The 21,994-nt window shown below is 41.5% G+C and overlaps 1 protein-coding gene across 1 annotated transcript in view; it reads right to left on the bottom strand.

Annotated features, from left to right (window-relative positions):
- Positions 1–19,076: 19,076 nt before the first annotated feature.
- CDC42SE2 (CDC42 small effector 2) overlaps positions 19,077–21,994 on the bottom strand; it is a 95,713-nt gene continuing 92,795 nt past the window's right edge. The window contains exon 6 of the mRNA XM_081287061.1: positions 19,077–21,739. The gene's annotated coding sequence lies outside the window, so the exon portion shown is untranslated. The remainder of the gene's footprint in view (positions 21,740–21,994) is intronic.

Below are 21,994 nucleotides of genomic sequence, written 5' to 3'. Positions count from 1 at the left end.
TGGTTGGATAATCTTGGAACAACAGTGAATGAATAATATAGCTGCAACTAATTCCTAATGCAGGTGTGGGCAGAGGATGTAGAACACTTCATGAGTATTGGTCTTTTCCAGGGATCCCAAGAGAAATCTATTGAAAATACAAAACGTTACATTCTGAACTGGAATGCAAAGCAGGTAAGATGCATAAGAACCAGTCAAAATTCTAACAGGATATACAAAAGAGTTATATTTTTCAAAGATCCTCCAGCAATTGCTCATCTTTTCTGACCAGTAGGCATTTGAATAAACTTAAAAGTACTTATGTACTTGTAGTTTGCATTTCCATGGTTATTAGTCTAGTTAAGCTCCCTTCGGCTTTGTGTCCACCATTGGATTTTCTTTTTTTTTTTTTTTTGAGGTGCCTTTTTAAGTCTATTTTAATTGTAGGTGTTCTTTATATATTCTGGACGTGACTCTTTTTAGTTTTACCTATGGTAAAATCTTTACTCTGGCTTATTTTGTCATACCCTTAATGGTGTCTCTTCCATGAAGAGAATTTTTTTTTAAAGAGGGAAAGAGAGAATTTTTAAATATTTTTTAGTTTTTGGTGGACACAACATCTTTATTTTATTTTTATGTGGTGCTGAGGATTGAACCCAGCACCTGGCGCATGCCAGGCAAGCGCACTACCGCTTGAGCCACATCCCAGCCCAAGAAGTTCTTATTTCTAAACCAGAGAAAGTTATTTTCCTTTATGGTTTTTGAATATAGTATGAGGTAGGAGTCAGATTTCATCCCTCTTTCTACAAATCACTCCTATACCCTTTAGTGAAAGGATATTTCCCACTGCATTTCAGTGCCACCTTTGCTATAAATCAAGTGTGTGTCTATATACGTATTTATTTCTGGGATCTGTATTGTCTTACTGGTCTGCTTTTCTCCATTTCCTGACACCACACTATCTTAATCATTCTGGCATTATAAATCCCATATTGTTCTTTTTCAAGAGTATCTTAGTTCTTTTATCATTTTATTTCCAAGTAGATTTCAGAACTAGCACATCAGGGCTGGGGTTGTGGCTCAGTGGTAGAGCACTTGCCTAGCATGTGTGAGGCACTGGCTTCGATTCTCAGCCCCAAATATAAATAAATGAGTTTTAAAAACAAAAAGATCCATCAACAACTAAAGACATTAAAAAAAAAAAAAACTAGCACATCAGCTTTCACACACATGCACTGGCATGTATACATAAACAATTGCAATTTTGATTGGAATTTTCTTGAGTTTATTTATCCTTTTTTTTTTTTTTTTTTTTTTTGAGAGGTACCAGGGATTGAACTCAGGGGCACTTGACCGCTGAGCCACATCTCCATCCCTATTTTGTATTTTATTTAGAGACAGGGTCTCACTGAGTTGCTTAGTGCCTCACTTTTAGTAAGGCTGGCTTTGAACTCTCGATCCTCCTGCCTCAGCCTCCCGAGCCACTGGGATTACAGGCATGTACCACTGCACCCAGCTATTTGTTTATATTTTCTATTGTTTCATTGTTTTGGTTTAAAAACATTCATACTTTTCATGTAAATTTTGTTTTGTTTTGTTTTTGGTGTTTGCCTTTATAAACAGTAGATTTTAAATTTTCAGTTTTTAATTATTTTGTTTTCATAAATAGAAATAAAATTGATTTTAATGTTTATCCATCAGCCTTACTAAATTTACTTCTAATGATTAATAGTTTAAATTTTCTGCATAAAATTTACAGCTAAAGATAGTTCCATTTCTTCCTCCTCCTTACATTTTTTATTATTTTATTAACCAGAACTTTCAGTATATGCTAAAAGTAGTGAAGATAAGGAAAATTCAACCTTTCACTATGAAATACAATGTTTACTTTAAATTCTAAGTTCTTTATTGAACTAAGAAAGTGCTCTTTAGTCCTACTTTTCTCAAACTTATTTATCATTAATGTTGAACTCTGTCAAATGCTTTTTCTGTATCTATTGAGATTACTGTGATTTTTTTCTCCTTTATTTTATTAATGTGATGTTTCAGTTACTATGGCTATATAACAAATCAACCCAAAACAGTGTCATTTAAAAAAAAAATTGGGGACTGGGGTTATGGCTCAATAGTAGAGCGCTCACTTAGCACATGCAAGGCACTGGGTTCCATCCTCAGCACCACATAAAAATAAATAAAATAAAGGTATTGTGTCCAACTACAATTAAAAAAAATGTATTTTAAAAAGTTATTGTGCTTGTTATGAGTTAGGAATTTACACTTGTATCTGCCCCACAGGACTGAGGCCTTATCCTGAGGACAGGAATTACCTGAAGGACCCTATCGCTGGCAATTGTGTGAGGCCTCAGTTCCTGATAACATGGACCTCCCCTCTCTTTTGGTCTCTCCCTGTGGGCTGATTCTGCCTCCCTTGTTTCATGGAGGCTGGGTTTTAAGGACATTTTGAAAAATAGGGCCAAGGAAATCATCACTCTTCATCACCTGGCCCCTGAAGTCCCTCGGTGTCACTGTTCCACATAATGCTCATAATGTTTCACCAGGTTCAATGGCGGGAAATCGGGGGAAGTAGACTTGATGAAGCGGGAAGCTTCTGGAAGAATGTCGGGGACAGAAAATATTGCTGTATGCTATAGCCCTTTTTGGAAAATGCAGTCTGCCACACATGGTGACCTGATAGCCATGCCTTCCTCTAGGAGGAGCCCCTTGATTAAGATCCAAAACTGTGACTTGCTGCTAACACATAGAAAATGGCAGAAGTGGGGCTGGGGATGTGGCTCAAGCGGTAGCACACTCGCCTGGCATGCGTGCGGCCTGGGTTCGATCCTCAGCACCACATACCAACAAAGATGTTGTGTCCGCCGAGAACTAAAAAATAAATATTAAAAATTCTCTCTCTCCATCTCTCTCTCTCTCTCTCTCAAAAAAAAAAAATCAGTCCTAATATGGCTGAGAAAAAACTATAAAAAGAAAATGGCAGAAGTGATGGAATATCATTGCACAGTTATCTTCTAGAAGAACCACCGTGCTAACAGGCTAGTTCTAGAGACTCTTCTTGGCTTAAAGTTAGTGGACATGTTGAGGAAACGCATGGCACAGGAACTGCAGAAGATCTCTAGGAACTAAGGGAGGCCTCCAACCTGCAGTCACCAAGAAGTGGGAGCCTCAGTTTTTGACCAGCTCGAGTGAGCTTCGACCCTAATGAAGCCCTAAACTACAACCCAGTGGTTGACTCCCTAAGTAGCCCTGTGAAGAAGCCTTAAGCTGAAGACCTCACTGAGCTGGCCTGGACTCCTGACCTAGTGAACTGGGGAGATGATAATAATAATATGCTGTTTTAAGCTGCAAATTTTGTGGTGTTATGCAGCAGTAAGTGACTAGAATACCACTTGTTAGCCCTGTGGCCCTGGGGAAGTCGCAGATATTCCCCTGTGCCTGGTTTTCTCATTCTTAAAACAGGATACAACAATAACCCATCTATAGTTGCCATGAGGATGCAATGAGTTCACACACCTGTGATGTTTTTTGGCAATACCCAGCACATAGAATGTGCCCAGTAATGAACTGTGTCATCAGTGCCCTAAGATTACATGCTGCTGCTGCTTTCTCTCTCTCCCTCACGTCTTCCACTATTCACACCTCTGTAGTTTAGTGTCTGAATTCATCTCATCGTGCTAGAATTTTCTTTCATTCCTCAGGATAGTCTTGGCTGGCCAACACCCCCTTTATCTAGTGCTTATTTATCTGACAGCCTCAACTATTCAAAATAGAATTAAGATACTCCAAAAATTAAAATAAACTCATATAGAAAATAGACTAAAGTTTTATTTTTTACTTGCTGATGAGACTTAAAAGCTACTCCTCAGATGTGGGAGGCCACCACTTCATGTGACCAGCATTTTTCTCTCCTGATTGGTTTGAGGCACTGTCGGTCATTTCCAGTGATCTGGCCACTTTCAAGTGGCTATAGACAGTAGCCCAGATCTTGAGAGTAGTAAAAATGTAACAAATGTGTCTTCCTGTGTAGGCATGCCTTCCTGCAGCCCCCAAGGTTGAGCTACGCCTACCTGTTCCTTTGTGATATTAACCCTTTGCCCTGTTTGGGATAGAATGTTCCATGGAAACACCCTTTGTGTGTCCCCTTCTCTTATTCTGCCTTTGGGTGTGGCCTACTTAATGTCAGTCACTCTGCTGACAGCAGGCATCAGGAAGCTAGACTCAGCCCCTTGAAACCTGATCCCTTGCCTCCTTTGAAAGGCTTCTCCATAATGTTTTGAACAAAAAAAAGAAAAGAAAGGCTTCTCCTCAATAAAGAGGGTCAGCACACCAGTGTGTGCACCTGTGCTCGCTCGCTCTCTCTTTCTGGGGACCCTTAAATTCAGAGGAGCCATCACAGGACCCCCAAAGAAAAAGGTATCTGTCTTTTGTTGTTATTTCAAGTGGCCCAGTTCACCTGGAGTGACCCTGAGTGTGTTTGTCAGAGCTGTCTTATTTCATAAGCCAAAGCACACTCACTGTAAGTCAAAATTTAAAATGGTAAGTGGAGCCAGGTACGATGATGCCCACCCGTGAACCCAGCTACTCAAGAGCCTGAGGCAGGACCACTTGAGTCCAGGAGTTCAAGTTCAAGGCCAGTCTGGGCAACATAGCAAGACCCTGTCTCAAAAAATTCATACAGATAAAAATTTAAATGATGAGTGGAAAACTACAAGGAAGCATATTCATACCAAGAATTTGATTCAAACAACCTAAGAGGGAAAGAACCTGAAAAAAAGCAGCGTGATGCACAGACAGCTGACTTCTGGGATGATACCACTGAACAAGTGCCCTGTCTTGTTGGACGAGGCACTGATCCTTTCCAAATCTCAATTTCCACATTGATTTATCAAGAGGGGTTCAAGCAAAGTTCCTTCTGCTGATTAGGAGAGCTGAATGTTTGCAGGCATGTAACATTTTGTATAATGTTAGGTTAATGTGGACTGGAATTGTGGCTCAGCGGTAGAGCGCTTGCCTAGCACGGGCGGGATCCAGGTTCGATCCTCAGCACCACATAAAAATAAAGGCATTGTGTTGTGTCCATCTACACCTAAAAAAAAAAAAAAAATAGGTTAATGTAATGTTTTTAAAAATTTCTATAATATCATTAAAGATATCAACAGTAGTCGGGCACAATGGCATAAACTTGTAAGCCCAGCAGCTCAGGAGGCTGAGACAGGAAAATGGCAAGTTCAATACCAGCCTCAGCAATTTAGTGAGGCCCTAAGCAACTTAGACACTATCTCAAAAAATAAAAAGGATCAGGAATGTAGCTCAGTGGTAAATTACCCCTGGGTTAAGCCCCCAGTAATGCTCCCATCCTGCGAACTGTCCCCCCACAAACAATCTCAACAACAGAAAAATAACTCAATTTAAAAATGGGACAAAGAATCAGAATAGACATGTCTCCAAAGAAAATACACAATTGACTAATACATATAAGAATGCATAACCTCATTACCATTAGGGAAATGCAATTCAAAGCCATAAGAATGTATTATACTCATTAGAATGGTTCCTATTTTTTAAAAAAAAAATTTTGAAGGACAGGTAAGGTGTCACATTTATAATCTCAAAAAAAATTTTTTTCCCCCTTGGTGGTGCTGGGGATCGAACCCAGGGCCTTGTGCATGTGAGGCAAGCACTCTACCAGCTGAGCTATATCCCCAGCCCTCTAATTTCAAATTTTTAAAATGAGCTGCCAATGTAGCTTAGTGAGCTCTTGCCTAACATGTAGATGGCCCTGTGTTCAGTCCCCAGCACTGCAAAAAAATAAATAATAACAAATGTTGAGAGTGTGGAGAAATTGGAACTCTTGCGCAGTATTACTGAGAATGTAAAATTGTGCAGTTGTAAAAATAAAAACAGTATAGCTATTCCTCAAAAAATTAAACTATAACCATATGATCCATCCGTATCACTGGTGGGTATACAACCACAAGATTGAGAGTAGCATCTTAAAGAGATAGTTATATACCGTTGTTCATAGCATCATTATTCACAATGGATAAGGTGGAAGAAACCCACATGTCCATCAGCAGATGAGTGAATAAATGTGGGATGCATACAAGGGGATATTCAACCTTAGAAGGAAATTTTGCTACAACGTGGATAAACCTTCAGAACAGACATTATTCCAAATGACATAAGCCAATCACAAAACCTTGAGAACAGACATTATTCCAAATGACATAAGCCAATCACAAAAAGACGAGTATGACTCACTTCTATGAAGCATCTAGAACAGTCAAATTCACGGACACAAAGTAGAACAGGAGCAGATACAGGGAACTGTTTATTGATATAGTTTCAGTTTTGCAAGGTAAAAATATTCTGGAGATTGATTGCACAAAGCAAATGTAGCTCTACACTTAAAAAATGGTTACGATGGTAATTTTATGTTATTTTATTGTAATTAAAAATAAAAATCTGCACCTGTAATCCCAGCAGCTCAGGAGGCTGAGACAGGAGCATCACAAATTCAAAGCCAGGCTCAGCAAAAGTGAGGTGCTAAGCAACTCAGTGAGACCCTGTCTCTAAAATACAAAATAGGGCTGGGGATGTGGCTCAGTGGTTGAGGGTCCCTGAGTTCAGTCCCCGTATCAAAAAATTTTTTTGAAAAATCTGGTGCTTGAAAAGGCATTGGGTACCTGTAAAATCAATGTTATTCTTATACCTTGTTTCACAATGCTGCAGGATAATTTGGACTCTTGTATTTTTTATTTGCAAATCATTGTAGCCTCCATCTATTTTACTGCATATGCATTGTTATGCAAGTCATTTTCTTCTCTATCAATTTAACCATATATATGGAGAGAGAATTTAGATATTTGTGCTTTGCAAACTTTGACCCAGAAAACACATTCTAGAAGCTTCTTATCAAAGAAGATTTTCTCATTTCAGGTGAAGTCATTCAAAGGTAACACCAGAGTGGAAAAATAGAGAAGGGAAATATTGATGCTCACAGTCTGATTGTACATTAAGAATTGCCTCCAAGTATTATGCTTGCAGCTAAAATATGAAAGTCAGACTTGGTCGTAAAATCCTCTTCTCTTTCACATCTACTTGGATTAACTCTAATTGAGACCACAAGTGTTGGGCACTCTACCAGTAGAAATTGATGCCTGGATGAGTAAGATCTTGCACTAGAGTCTGGTTGTGGCCAGGACTAGATACCCCAAAAGAAGCCATGTTAGGGCTGGGATTGTGGCTCAGCTCACTAGCCTAGCATGTGTAGGGCCCTGGGTTCGATTCTCAGCACCACATAAAAATAAATGAATGGAATAAAGGTATTGTGTAAAACTACAACTAAAAAATATTTTTGAAAAAAAGAAGCCATATTAAAAGCTCAAGTTTTTCAGCACCTGCCCAATGCCTCAGGACTAAACTGTGTTCATCCCTTGAGCAGCAGGAATTCAATACAGACTAAAAACCATAGCACACAAAGCCTTTGTTTGCTGGAGGGTTCCTGATGCCTCATACTGTATACAGAGCATCCTCGCCGTGCCTGGCACACAGCAGGGTCTTATGTGGATACATGAATCATGAATGGCAGTAGAAATCATGAATGCCTATTTGATGTTTTCAGTTGAAACCTCAGACACACTCGTAGCATTTCATGTGAAAAGCACCATGTGCCCAACACTCTGACGTGGACCTGGGACTTTCCTGGCGTGTCAGTCCCTAAGGAAAGGGGAAACCCAGCGCAGCCCAGCCAGTGAGAATGAAACAAACCCTCTTGCACCAGTGTCCCCCTTGACTTGCATTTTAGACTGCACTGCCAGCTCCTCTTTTCTGTGTGAACTCAGTAGAGCTCTCCCTCCTGTCTCTCAGGGCCATCTTTTGCAGCTCTCATATATAACAATCAGCAGGCAGACAGGCAGATCGTTTTAGCTTCAGGCTGCTCTTAAGTAAGTCCTAACCTTGGATTTAGTTTCACAAAGTCTAGAGCAAGAGAACACAGCTGCTGGGCTTTGGGGGAAATGGGTGGTAAGAATGCTGACGTCATGATGACCTCTGCCCTAACTAAGCACTAAACACGGAAGGGACATCTTCCAGGATAGGTTCAGTTATTGGTTGATTCATGAGACTTATTTATTTATTCCAGGTTGCCAAAAGCACTTTACAGCCCCTGTCTAATGGTGGAGGGAAGGGGGGAGTTCAGTGGAAGTTTCCTGCCAGCGGGTTACTGAGGGGTGGGAAAGAGGGGCGTGTAAACACCAGTCATGTGACAGGTGTGAGCCTAGCTTAGGTGATCTCATTCTCACCTGCTTCCTGGTGAGAATTCCTGAAATTTTATTTCCCCAATTTCACAGGTGACATTTACAGACGGTGAGAGAGGGTAAAAAACTTCCTGAAGTCAAATAGCTAATCAATGACTATTGCTGGGCATTCCTGGGATCAGGAGTCAAGGCCTCAGGGCTCTTGGGGGCTTCTCTTCCAGCTCTCCTCTTGTCCTTTCAGCTGTGTGTTGGTCCCATTCTTCTCCCAGGCAGGTTTCTTATGGTGGTGGGCTGTGGTTAGGAGGGACATCCTGGGGTCATGCACGGACTGGGGTTAACCTACAACCTTGGAAATTGAGGGGAGGTATATTGTCCTTAAAGAAAAGGAGAACAGTAAAATACTCTGTCCCTGACTACCCACTTTCTGTTCCCCAAACCTAGCCAAGTTAAGGGAACAATGAGAGTAAGCCTGGGCCACACTGTCCAGACACGTTATCTTGAGGGACACTGGCTCTCATGCACACTGGGATCTAGGCAAGTAAAGCCATCTGTACAAAGTTGCTTTTTGCACAAACTCCACAACTGCAGCTCCTTGGGATGCTGGTCATACAAAGCAAACTGGGCAAGCTAATGATGAGGTTGCAGCTTTGCAGCTCAGTGGCTCCTGGTGCAGAACTGAGGGCACCGTGGACCGAATGCTGTGAGGGACAGAGGTGCTGCCTGTCTGGTCAGTTGCCACTGGAACTTCCCCAAAAGCATTTCACAGCAAACCCTCCGGCCTCCTGTATTAAATACCTCCCAGGTATTGAACCTATTCCACTGGCCAGGCCCAGCTGGGCTTTAGATGGAACAGAAGGCTTTGCGCTGGATCACCACCAGCATTCGGGTGCTGGCTGCTTGACTTGTGGTCCCAACAGAAGCCCCTGAATTGCCCAGAGAAGAGAATCTGGGCATCTGAGGAAAAGCAGGAAAGTTTGTAGGACAGAATGCAGAACCAGTCTGCATCCGCCAGCTGCTTGGAGGGAGAAAGGCGACAGGGCAGGACAGAGGAGGATACTACCAAGCTGCTCTGCCAGACTTAAGGGCTCTCTCCCGTCTCCTGGTGGACGGGGGGGGGGGGGGAGGGGGGGGGGGGAGACATCTGGTGCTGAAGCCTGGACTCTGACTCACAGTGACCCCAGACCCAAAGTGGCAGTCTGTCCCTGGAGACCTAGGATGCCATAGTCTTTAAACTGAGCAGTGCACGTAGGACAGGTATGAATGGCTTCAAAATATTTTATTTATTTTAAAAAAGTATTTTTTAAAAAGGCAGCAACAGGGATGTCCGTGAACATCTAGCAGCAGCACCTACCTCCAGGCCCAGGTTATGGTGGGCAACCTGACAGCTTTGGGAAGGTCAGAAGCCAGGAAGCAGTTTCAAGGCTCAACTTTGAACAGGGGAAGAGCGCACACCCCAGAACCCCGGCTGTCCTGAGCACACGGCCCTGTTACTCTCCAAACAGACTCACAACCTGTCCCCTGCCTGCAGTTCCTGGAACAGAAAGAGCTCTTTGGCCATGAGCTCAAATAGAATTTATATGCCTCAGTTTCCTGGGTAGATAGGATGACATCACCCTGCCCAGAACCCAAATCACCGCTATTTTTTTTTTTTTTTTAAGGAGGGAACATTTATTTGGATTCAGAGGTTCAATTTGTGGTCGACTGACTCCATAACTCTGGGCCTGATGGAAGAAAGCAGCTCTGTACATGGCAACCAGGAAGAAAGGAGACCTCTGCTCACCAAGGACAAAATATAAACCCAAAATCATGCCCCCAGGGACCTACTTCCTCCAACCACACTCTCCAAGCCTAGTTACCACCCAGTTAACTCCTACCAGAGGATTAATCCACTGATTAGATTGCAACTGTAATGTAATCATTTCACCTCTGAACATGCTTGCATTGTCTTGCACATGAGCATTTTGGGGACATCATATATATCTAAACTATAACATTCTGCCCCTAATTCTTAAAAAGCTCATGTCTGTGTCACAGTGCAAAATACATTTAGTACATTTCCAGGAGTCGCCAGCTCTTAACAGTTCCAGCATTGTCCAAAATCTCACCTAAGAATCAAGGCAATAGGGCTGGGGTTGTGGCTCAGTGGTAGAGCACTTCCCTGGCATATTTGAGGCCCTGGGTTCAAGCCTCAGCACCACATAAAAATAAAGTTATTACATTCATCTACAACTAAAAATATTTTTTTAAAAGAAGGCAATAAACTGTGCTACATATACACAATGGAATATTGCTCAGCATTAAAAGAGAATATAATTATGGCCTTTGCAGGTAATTGGATGGAGTTGGAAAATATCATGCTACGTGAAATAAGCCAATCTCAAAAAAACCAGGAGCCAAATATTTTCTCTGATAAGTGGGTGCTAATCCATATGGGGTGGGGGGATGCATAGGATAAGGGGAGGAACTTCGGATAGGGCAAAGGGGCTAAGTGGTAGGGAAGATGGTGGAATGAGACAGACAACATTAACCCTAGGTACCTGTGTGATTGCACAAATGGGGTGACTCCATGCACAACCACAGAAGTAAAAAATTCTGCTCCATATGTGTACAATGAATTGAAGATTTTTCTACTGTCATGTGTAACTGATTAGAATAAATAAATAAAAAGAATCAAGGCAAGCCAGGTGTGGTGGTGCACGCTTATAATCCCAGCAGGAGGCTGACGCAGGAGGATCACGAGCTCAAAGCCATCCTTAGCAACTTAGTGAGGCCTAAGCAACTCAGTGAAACCCTGTCTCAAAATAAAATATAAAAAAGGGCTGGGGATGTGGCTCAGTGGTTGAGTGTCCCTGAGTTTCAATTGCTGATACCAAAAGGAAAAAGTAGAAGGCAAACTCTTGAATGTTTTTCTCTAAAAACATCAAAAACAAGTTACGTATATACAATATGCGATGGCACAGAGTGAACATTTCTATTCCACAAGGGAGAAATAGGGGCATATAAAGAAGGGACGGTGGCACCCCCTTTCTCCACAGAAAAGTCTTAACTGGGGTTTTCCAGAAATCTTCAGCATGGCTGATTTTAGGACCATCAGCAAAAGAGTCTCTACAAAAGAGTTCAAAGTAGATAAACTTCCAATTTTCATGTTGCCCTGTTTAACTTGGCCACTGGCCAGGAAGAAATCAGCACTCCAGGTGCTGGACACCCCCTTACTAGTTTTTCACAAATGTATCCAGTATAGTAGTTTGTAGAAATGTGTAAACAAGGCCTCTGGCCTTGAGCTGGGCTTCACAGAGATGTCTACATTTTTAAGATAAGTTACCCACTGGGCTCCATGGTAACAGTTGGCAGGGGGAGAGAAGAAAGGTAAGAAGCTCTCCCCTTCTCAGGTGCTGTCCTTGAAGAGTTATCTTGCCCACAACAGTGAAAGAAAAAAAGCTGCTTTTATGTGAACTTCTGAGCCCCTCCCCTTTCATGCTGGGTATAAAACTCCGAAATTCCCTGAACCCGGGGCTCAGGGGATTGATTGATTACAGCAAAAGCTGTGCCCTGTGAATCTGGCTGCAGCCAAATAAAACTGTTTCCTGCTACCTTCGGTGCCTTGACTCATCTGCCCCTACAACAATGGGACCAAACAAAGCAAGACCAAAATCCAATTGGGCAAAAAAGTCTTTGTAGCCCCACATTTGGTGTCTGGATCACAGGGCATCATGGTGCCCTCTGGAAGGTTTGTGCAGCTCGGCCCCAATGGCCTTGCTACTTTCAGCCCAAGTGGCCTCTTGGTTTGAATCTGCTTACTTCCTACAGCTTTCCTCAGATCAGCATGGATATTGGCATCTGAATGGCGGTCTCCACTGCAGTTCCAGCTTCCTTTCCATGCTTGGCCCATCACCATCCCAGAGCCAGACCACAGGGACTACAACCCTGCTACACTTTGTATGGCTTCCCAGGCCTTCCTTTGAAATCTCAGTGGAGGCCTCCAGGACCCCCTAACTCTGGCACCCTGCATTCCTGCACGGCCAGTAAAACACAGTTGGTGTCAAGGTCTGCCACCATTCTGGTGGGCAGTAGCTAACCCTCCTGTGACCATGGCTGCAGCAGCCTATGAGTGGCTGGGCAGTTGAGCACAGGGAAAAAACTTCCTGCCCTTGCCTACTCCCTGCAAACAGGGTGCCCCCAGTGTCTCTTCTCTAGGAATTTTACACCCTTGACAGTGTGATCTTGCCAATTTCTGAGATACCCTTCAAGCCATATTGTCTTTGTGCAAATCACTTAGCATCTCTTCAGTGGCTGTAAACTCTTTAGCAACCACATCTTTTTTTGGCCCCCGTTTTACATACACTTTCCTGGCCAAATTGCTAGTTTTTCAAATCTTTCTGCTCCTGATTATCACAGTAAATTTGGCTAACAGTCACTAGCAATACACACTTCATTGCCTCAATGCTGTGCTGTTTTGAAATTTATTCCACCAGATTAATTAACTCATGAGCCAAGTTTTTGTCTTAAGTCCTATGTGCATTCTGGTCTTCTGAGCTCCCACCTCAATTGCTTATTAAGCTCCATTCCAAGTTGCATCTTTTAAGTTTTTAAACATTTCACCTATAAGCCAGCTCCAAAGGCTTCTGAATCACATGGTCAGGTTACTTGAAGCACCAACCCCATTACTTGGAACCAATTTGTTTTAGTCAGCTTTTTCACTGCTGGGACCAAAATATCTGTCAAGAACAAGAATTTATTTTGGCTCAGGGGTTCAGAGGTTCTGTCCATGGTCGGCTGACTCCACAGCTCTAGGCCCCAGGTAAGGCAGAACACTAGGGCAGAAGGGTGTGGCGGAGGGAAGCAGCTCAGCCCAATCATGATTCTTTTGGAGCTACCAACCCTGTGCCCAGCCCCACTGTTGGACATGGATAACCAACTCCACCACTATAATGGAATGACACACATTGCTTCTTTAAAGTGACATATTTCAAATTGTTGGTTGGTTTAGGATCTGCATACCCCAGGGGGGCAGTGAAAAATGAAGACTTGGGGGGCTGGGGTTGTAGCTCAGTGGTAGTGCATTTGCCTAGCACGTGTGAGGCACTGGGTTCGATCCTCAGTACCACATTAAAAAATAAAAAAATAAAAATTTACAGGTATATGTCCATCTACAAATAAAAATAATAAATCAATTTAAAAAGAAAAAGAAAAATGAAGACTTGAACCTCTTAATTTATGGGATTTTTGTGGGTCAAGTTTATTGTGAATCATTTCCACAAATCACCACAGGCTGCTTACGGGAAGAGCTGAAGTTTTCTTTATATCCTTTTCAGATTGTTCACTATTAGAATATATAAAGAAACAGATTTTTGTTGTATTGATTTTGTATCTTGCAACTTTACAGAGTTTAATAGTTTCAGCAGGGGCTGGGGATGTGGCTCAAGCGGTAGCGCACTCGCCTGGCATGCATGTGGCCCGGGTTCGATCCTCAGCACCACATACAAAGATGTTGTGTCCACCGAAAACTAAAAAATAAAAAATATTAAAAAAAAGATTATTTTAAAAAAAATAGTTTCAGCAGTTTTCTTGTGGAAACTTTTGGACTTCATAAGATCATGTCTCCTTTGAAACAGAGATCCTTCCCTTCCAATTCATATGCCCTTTTCTTCCCTAATTGCTCTGGTTAAGACTCCCAGTTCTTCAAAGAAAATTTGTGAAAGCTGTCAATCATATCTTGTTCCTGATCTCAGAGGAAAAGCTTTTCCCTGTATGCTGTTAGCTGTGTCCCTTTCTTTTGTAGCCTTCATTAAGTTGTGGTATTTTCCTTCTATTCCTCGTTAATTTTAGTGCTTTTATTATGAAATGGTGTTGAGTTTTGCTGATGTTTTTTGCACCAATTAAAGTGATCATCTGGGGTTTTTCCTCATTTCGTAAATTGATTTTCATGTCTTTTCAAATTATCTTTTATTCTTATTATGCATGACAGCAGAATGAGTTTGACACATTATACATACATGGAATGCAACTACTCATTCTTTAGATTGTACCTGATGATTTTCATTTTTTAAAAGTTATACAAGGACACAATATCTTCATTTTTTAAAAAATGTGGCGCTGAAGATCAAACCCAGTGCCTCACATGTGCAAGGCAAGCAGTCTGCCACTAAGCCACACCCCCAGCCCTGATTTTCACATCTGACCATCCTTGCATTCCAGAATTAAATCCCACTTGGCAATGCTGTATAATCTCCTCCCCCTCCCCCCTAGGGATTTAACTCAGATGTAGCTTCACCACTGAGTTACATCTCCAACCCTGTTTTAAAGTTTTTTTTTTTTTAAAGAGAGAGTGAGAGAGGAGAGGGAGAGGGAGAGAGAGAGAGAGAGAGAGAGAGAATTTTTTTAAATATTTACTTTTTAGTTCTCGGCGGACACAACATCTTTGTTGGTATGTGGTGCTGAGGATCGAACCCGGGCAGCACGCATGCCAGGCGAGCGCGCTACCGCTTGAGCCACATCCCCAGCCCCTGTTTTAAGACAGATTTCACTAAGCTGTTGAGTGCCTCACCTTCCCAAGTTGTTGGGATTAGAGACGTGTGCCCCCACACCTGGCAGTATTTCTACTGTTTGAATATCTACATGTCAGTGTATAATCCTTTTACTTTATTGTTGAAATCTATTACAGTACTTTCTTAAGGGTTTTTAAAGTGATTTTTCTCCTGCTGCCATGGAAACATTATATGTAAGAAGACTTTGCTGGCAGTTTGTGTCCATGTGGGTCTTTGGTGTATCCTACTTGGAATTCATTTAGCCTTAAATGTTTACATTTTCACGTCTTCAAATCTGGGAAGTTTATAGCCATTTGGTTTTCAAATACTCTCTCCCCCTTTCTGCCCGCCCCCATGTGTGTATATTGGTCAGCTTGATGGAGTCCCATAGGCTGTTCACTTTCCTCCTTTTTTGCTGCTCTCAGTAATTTCAAGTGCTCTGGCTTTACGTTCACTGGTTCTGTGTGATCAAGTCTGTTGTTGAATTTGTCTCATGAATTTTTCAATCCAGTCATTTTATTTTTCAGCTCCAGAGTTTGGTTTTTTAATTTCTATTTCTCTTAATATCCTCATTTTGTTCAACAAATCGTTCTCCTGATTTCATTTAGCTGTCTGTCCGTGTTCTAGTTTACCTCACTGAGCATATTTAAGACCATTTGTTAAATTCCATGCCAAGTATACAAAGGTCTGTTTCTCTAGGTTTGACTTCTGCAGATTTACTTTGTTCCTCATTTCCTTTTTCTTTTTCTTTTGTTGTTTTATGCCCTGTGACCTTTTGCTCAGATTTGGGCATTTGCAAACACCTAGGTCTTAAGACAACTGGCTTAGAGCAGAAAAAGAGCTTCAGTAATAACCCAGCCTAGTAAAGGCTCATGCCCCTCCCCCTTGTGGTCATGCACTTTCCCTGGAACTGCATGTGTCCTCATGGTTATTTACTTGTACTGTATTGTGCTGTCCGGTGTCACCTTTTCTTCTGCCTGTCACCTACTTACTGCCCCATGCACCCAAGACCTGCAGGCGACCTGTGCTCTAGTGGAACACCCACCTCACATCCAGCTGTGCCAGTGTTCCCATCCTTGAACCAGCAAGACAGAAACCAGTCCCTCTGGTAGCCCTGGACAGGCCTCAGAGTTACAAACAAGTTCCACTTTATTCCAGGAGTCTCAAGGGAGAAACAGAATTGGGTTTCCCCACACTGCTTCAGGGGAGGATGGTGCACAGGGAAGCAACATGCTATGAAATTCCTACACTTTTTGAGTGTGGCTGTTTCTTGATGAGGCATTTCCTTGGTTGCTGCTGCTTGATTTTTGAGTTTTCACAAAGCTATTTTGATCTGAATGTTGTTTATTCCATTTCTTCAAGGGGCAGTGAGGGCCTAGAGCTTCCTATCTACCATCTATCTTGCTGACGTCACCTGTCTCTTGTTTCTTGTATAAAATTTAATGTCCAACCCAGCAACTCAAGAGACTGAGGCAGGAGGATCACAAGTTGCAGGCCAGCCTCAGCATCACACCACCCTGCCTCCAAAAATAAATAAATAAGGACTGGGGATGTAGCTCAGTGGTAAAGAATCCTTGGGTTCAATCCCCAGTACCAAAATAACAATAATGATGATAAGAATTTTGTTGACATTATGAAATTGGTAAAATAAAGAGAATGAAATTCAAACACCATAGAAAGGCGTGAATTGAAAACTGTCTTTTTATTCACTTCCCAAGCATCTTTCCCACTGCCTAAGGATGAGCCTCTTAACAGCCAATGCGTTTTTGAGTTACCTCAATTCTAAATAATGCAGGCATACTTCATACCTTGATTCTTCAAATTGTACTAATGATTTTTTGGGAGAGGATACCCAGCTCCCCACCTTATTTCTACTTTTTAATCTATCTCTGGTGAATAACTTCTATTTACCACCTATGAATTTTTAATAGAAGTCTGATAACTTTTTTATTTTTATTTTAGTTGTAGATGGACAGACACAATACCTTGATTTATTTAGTCTATTTAGTGCCTGAGGATTGAACCCAGAGTCTCACGCAAGCCAGGCAGGCGCTCTACCACTGAGCCACAACCCCAGCCTCAATTTCCTTTTGGATATGTCTGCACTGCTTTGGCTTTTCTGCTAATATTCATTTTGCTGAGAGGAAAAACAGTTTGTTCAATATCAAGATCATCATTCTTTCAGCACTTGCTAGAAAGCCCCAAGGCAGACACTCAAACCTTCTTACTCAGGGAAGGATGACTTCTCTAAATGAAAGGATCCCTTTTGCTGGGCATCAAAGGCAGACCAGCTGGAAAACTAACAGAAGGCGGGCATGCAGAACACGAGGGCAGAGGGCAGGGGGAGCCTAGGGTGCATGTACCTTGGAGAAAACAAACAAAATAACAACAAACCTTATCTGGAGAACATTGTAAAAACTAAAAGCTAGAATGCCAAAATAGGAAGAGATTGAGTCAAGCCATTTAATGGTTTCAATTCTGGCCCATTCTGGTTGGAGACAATAAATGGCTCCCAGGTTTGCTAACAGTGTACTTTAAGTAGAGGGAATAAATTCCTTTTTGTATCACCTTTTTTTTTTTTTTTGAGTTTTTTTTAAGTTTCAAGAAATTGTGAGCTGTCTGACACTATTTTTTCTGGATACGCTTTTGTGGTTATGTGCCCTCTCCTCAACATGTTATGCATGTTTTTTAAAAAACAAAGTGTTTGGGGCTGGGGTTGTGGCTCAGAGGTAGAGCACTCGCCTAGCGTGCATGAGGCACTGGGTTAAATCCTCAGCACCACATAAATGTAAAATAAAGATATTGTGCAAACCTACAACTAAAATATAAATTTTTTAAAAAGTGCTTGATATACCAGCAACAATTTCTTCAGATAATTTCTTCATAATTGGGATAGAGGTCTGAGTATTAGAATGTCAAAATGTTATTTTGTAAAGAACCTTTTTTTTTTTTTTGAGGGACAGGGTACGGAGGATTGAACCCAGGGGCACTTTACCACTGAGGTATACCCCAGCCCTTTAATTTTTTGAGACAGAGGTCTCACTAAATTGTCAGGGCTGGCCTTGAACTTGCAATCTCCTATATCAGCCTCCCAAGTTGCTGGGGATACAGCTAGGATGAGAGGAGTGCACCTCTGCACCAGGAAGAACTTCATTTTGACAAAAGTCATAAAAACTAAAAAAGAAAAAAAAATTACTCTTTCCTAATATTTTCCTTACTGAAATCTCTATTTTCAAAATGTGTGTGGCAGTTCTCATGATAAACCTGACTGGCCTGTCCTTAGTGTCCAGCCACTGAAGTACCTCACCAGCCTGTGCACCCATCCCCATGCAACTCCATGTGGTCCTAAAGCAGGGCTAAGCTGTGGCCCCGCACTGCAGGCGCTGTCCTGTGCCTCGCAGGCCACTCAGCCACCTCATGGTTTCCACCACCAGATTCACTGTCTCACTCTCAAGTTGTGGCAACCAAATCAGGATCTCCTGACATTGCCAGCTGTTCCCTGGGGAGTTGCCACCCCTATGGGAAACACTGTCTTAAGCTATTCTAGGAAGCAACTCTGTAACTCCCTAACATTCTGTGGTGACAGTGTTCTATAACTTAGTGATATGGTGGTGATAGCCACATGATGCTATTAGTACCTGAAACATGGCAGCATGAGGAATAAAATTCCCGATTTCATTTTAAGTTATTTAAACCCTACAAAAATACTTCTTTTGAATACCTTTTTTAAAAATCAGATGTGGCTGACTGGCAATTAAACCCGGGGGGGGGGGGGAGGGGGGAATGATAGAACCTCAGTTCTACTCCACAGAAGGCAGGAAGATTATGGGGTGGGCCAACATGCCCCCACATTATTTCTGCTTTTAACCTACCTCTGGCAAAAAAACTTTCATTCCATCTTACATTAAAAAAAAAATATATAGGGGCTGGAGATGTGGCTCAAGCGGTAGCGCGCTCGCCTGGCATGCGTGCTGCCCGGGTTCGATCCTCAGCACCACATACCAAAAAAGATGTTGTGTCCGCCGAGAACTAAAAAATAAATATTAAAAATCCTCTCTCTCTCTCTCCTCTCACTCTCTCTTTAAAAAAAAAAATATATAGATGAAGTCCTAAGTTTCATTCTGAGTAGGCATAGGTTAAATTATATAGTAAAGTTTGAAGTTAAAAATCACAATTTTAAATCCTCTTTTGAAGCAAACAGTGATGAACTGTTTTTGCATATGAGTTATACCACTGAAAACACAAGAATGCTAGAAAGGTGTTCTAAGTGTCCAACAATTCCTGGAATGAAATGGAAAAATCAGGAGTGAAAGAAAACATTTATTGAATCAAAATCAATACTTTCTTTTTATTATCTACAAGCCAACACTGAACTCACTTTATTTAAGAATGAACACAATGTACAAAAAAAGTATGCTTATATTATAAAAATATGTCAATTTTATCTTCTGGGTGCTGAGCAGAAGTTATCTTAAACAAAATCAAGGCAAACTTATTCTCTATAATGAAACTGCTATAATTTAATGACAGTGAAGGCTCGTGTACTCACAAAGGGCTCTCCGGCCCACTGACTATGCTGCCCTTGGAATGCCGCACCCAGGTCTCTGCAGTCGGCATCCTCACTGTGCTTCTTGGCACCGCTTCATGCCTATGTCGCAGGAAATACCTCTTCTACAGAATGCAGATCACTGCTAACAAGTCGCACGTGATCAAATCTTCATTTGGTTTCCCTTAACAGCTGTTAGCATATATTTCAGCAAAGTATTAACAGCATAATGAATTTGGAGTACAAAAATCCTACTTATTTAACTAACTTCAGTTTAAAAATGAGATGTTGCTAAGGAGAACAAATGACCTCCCAAGGCTTCAAATCCCATTAACGCAGGTGGGAATGTCGCCTCACTCCTCTCAAATATTCTAAGCCTCCATAAAATATTTATGTCCAAAGTTAATATCTTCGTAACTTTTATTTCTTGATTTTATTGGCACCTTCCCAGGCACTCCTGGCATGTGCTCTTGTGTACAGTGTAATTACTGTGCCTGTGAGGTCAGCGGCAGCTGTAGGACAGTTAGAGGCTGAAGAGCCCAGCCTTTGGCTTACCCTGGAGATAGACTCCAACGCTCACTGGTTTTGGAGCAAGAAAAGAGAGCAATAGAAAAGAATAAAATCAAATCATGAGTTGGATAAAAGGGACAGTGGCTCCCTGCATCATTCTAGGAGTTAACTACTAATTTTAAAAGCTAAAATGAATCCATGCTGATAATGCCAAAAAATTGCAATCCATCTTACAGGGCTTGCCCACAGCAGTGTTCCAGGCAGGAACCTGACTCTGACTGAGGAAAATGACAGTGGGACCCAGGCAAGTTCCAGAATTTGATCTTCACTAATGAAACCTCAACAGATGCTGTGCTTGAGACTGACACCTAAGAAGGCTCAAAATTGCAAAACACAAGAATCAAGCACTCTGGTGTCCTACTCTATTGGGTAAATTAAATTTAGAACAATTAGGGGAGACATGCTTTCATGTTGTTTTGCCTACATAAATCTAACATGTCTTTAGTTTCCTGTTTCACAAGAACCTGGGACCAAGGTAAGGGAAAAGGGATAAATGAACTTAGAAAAGAAAGTGGTAACCGTTCCTCTGTGCAGTGGACTAATTCCTTACAGCTGAATTTTAAATTAAGCCCCCTTATGCTGCATGAAATATTAATCCTACCAAGGTAGTTCAGCCTAAATTGGACATAGGATTTAAACATTCTAATAACAAAAACCACTGCCACTGCTATAATTGGGAAGAGGAAATATTTGAAATACACAATTTATAAAAGATAAACACATTTTGGAACCTGAGCAAAGGCTTCTTACCAATACCATAAAAAGCCACCATATAGGCTGCCTTCATCAGCAATGACTCCACCAGGTGAGTGTGTTGCTCTTGGCAACACCCAAGGCCCCCAAAATATGCAGAACACAGAAAGTCCAATGACTCTGGTGGTCTGCTATTAGTAGCACAGGCCGTAAGTTCAACATGCTGCTAGCAGAAACAACTGGATGCCAAAATATTAAACATGAAATGAAAACAAGTGCACAAAGAATGAACAGCTAATGGGATGGAGCAACTCACTCAGACTGGATGAGAGCTCTGTTCCAGCATCCAGATGCAGACCCACCCCTCCTCAAAACCGCAGGGCCTTGCTCTCAAAATAAATATACCAAACATTTACAACAGAAAGAATGCCTTATGAATGCAAGTTTTTCTTATTGCAATTCTAATCAAATAGGCCAAAAAGTCATACTTTTAAAATAAGCTACGAAGTTATCTTTTTTTTCTGTGAAACTGATGTGACTTGGTGCCACAGCTGAACGCCATCTAATAGCAGCAGTATCATTAGCCCATGGCAGCAAGGAAACGTTAACTCTGGCATCCCGTGGGCTCCCATCAAAGCAACTCCATAAAGCATGCAGAGACCTATTCGGCTGAAGTTTCAAACAAACAAAAATGACCATTGTGCTTGTGTGTCTCACATCTTCCAAAATATACACACATAGTGACAAGTTAGCAATAGCAGATCTTTGTTTACCAGTGAAATCATAAGGCAGAGGGGGTTGGAGGTGGAAAGAAAATGTCTACAATGGAAAAAAATTACAAAATGGTGCTAGCATTCACGAAAACAAATAAAAATCATGCTAAGATCAGATCCACATTGATTAAACGTTGAAAATTCAGCTACGATCCAAAGAACTCAGTCCACGAGTCCAAAGGCATGCACACCAGCGGAGAAAAGGCGGGATCCGCTTGACAGTATCTTCTTCAGAGCAGAACAGCAACATCTCACTGGAGTAATCACAGAGGGTGAATAAGATGCCATCGCACTTCTTTTTTGTAATTAAAAATAAAATAAATGCAATCACAAGACAAAAAAAATTATAGTAGACAGAAAAATATAGAAATTCACAATGACCTATAAAACCAAAAGAAAAATTCAAATTATTTTTATATTTTCAAGGTTCACCCTTCTTAGTCATCATAGTCTTTTTAATTTGAAAGCTTATGAACGATTCACAAACAATTAAATATAAGATTACTGCACTACTCATGAGATTATCATGATACCTACAGTATCAATATTCAAAATGACAGTTTCATTTTTGTGTAAGGACACAAGAAGCCGCATCTTGTCACCAGAATCTCAGGCAAAAGCTTCCTCCCCAACTTT

The sequence above is a fragment of the Spermophilus citellus genome, assembly GCF_964194105.1.
Source record: "Spermophilus citellus genome assembly, chromosome: 1".
Taxonomy (NCBI): domain Eukaryota; kingdom Metazoa; phylum Chordata; class Mammalia; order Rodentia; family Sciuridae; genus Spermophilus; species Spermophilus citellus.
Note: the sequence above shows the minus strand (reverse complement) of the source record. Positions and strands in the feature narration are given on the sequence as shown.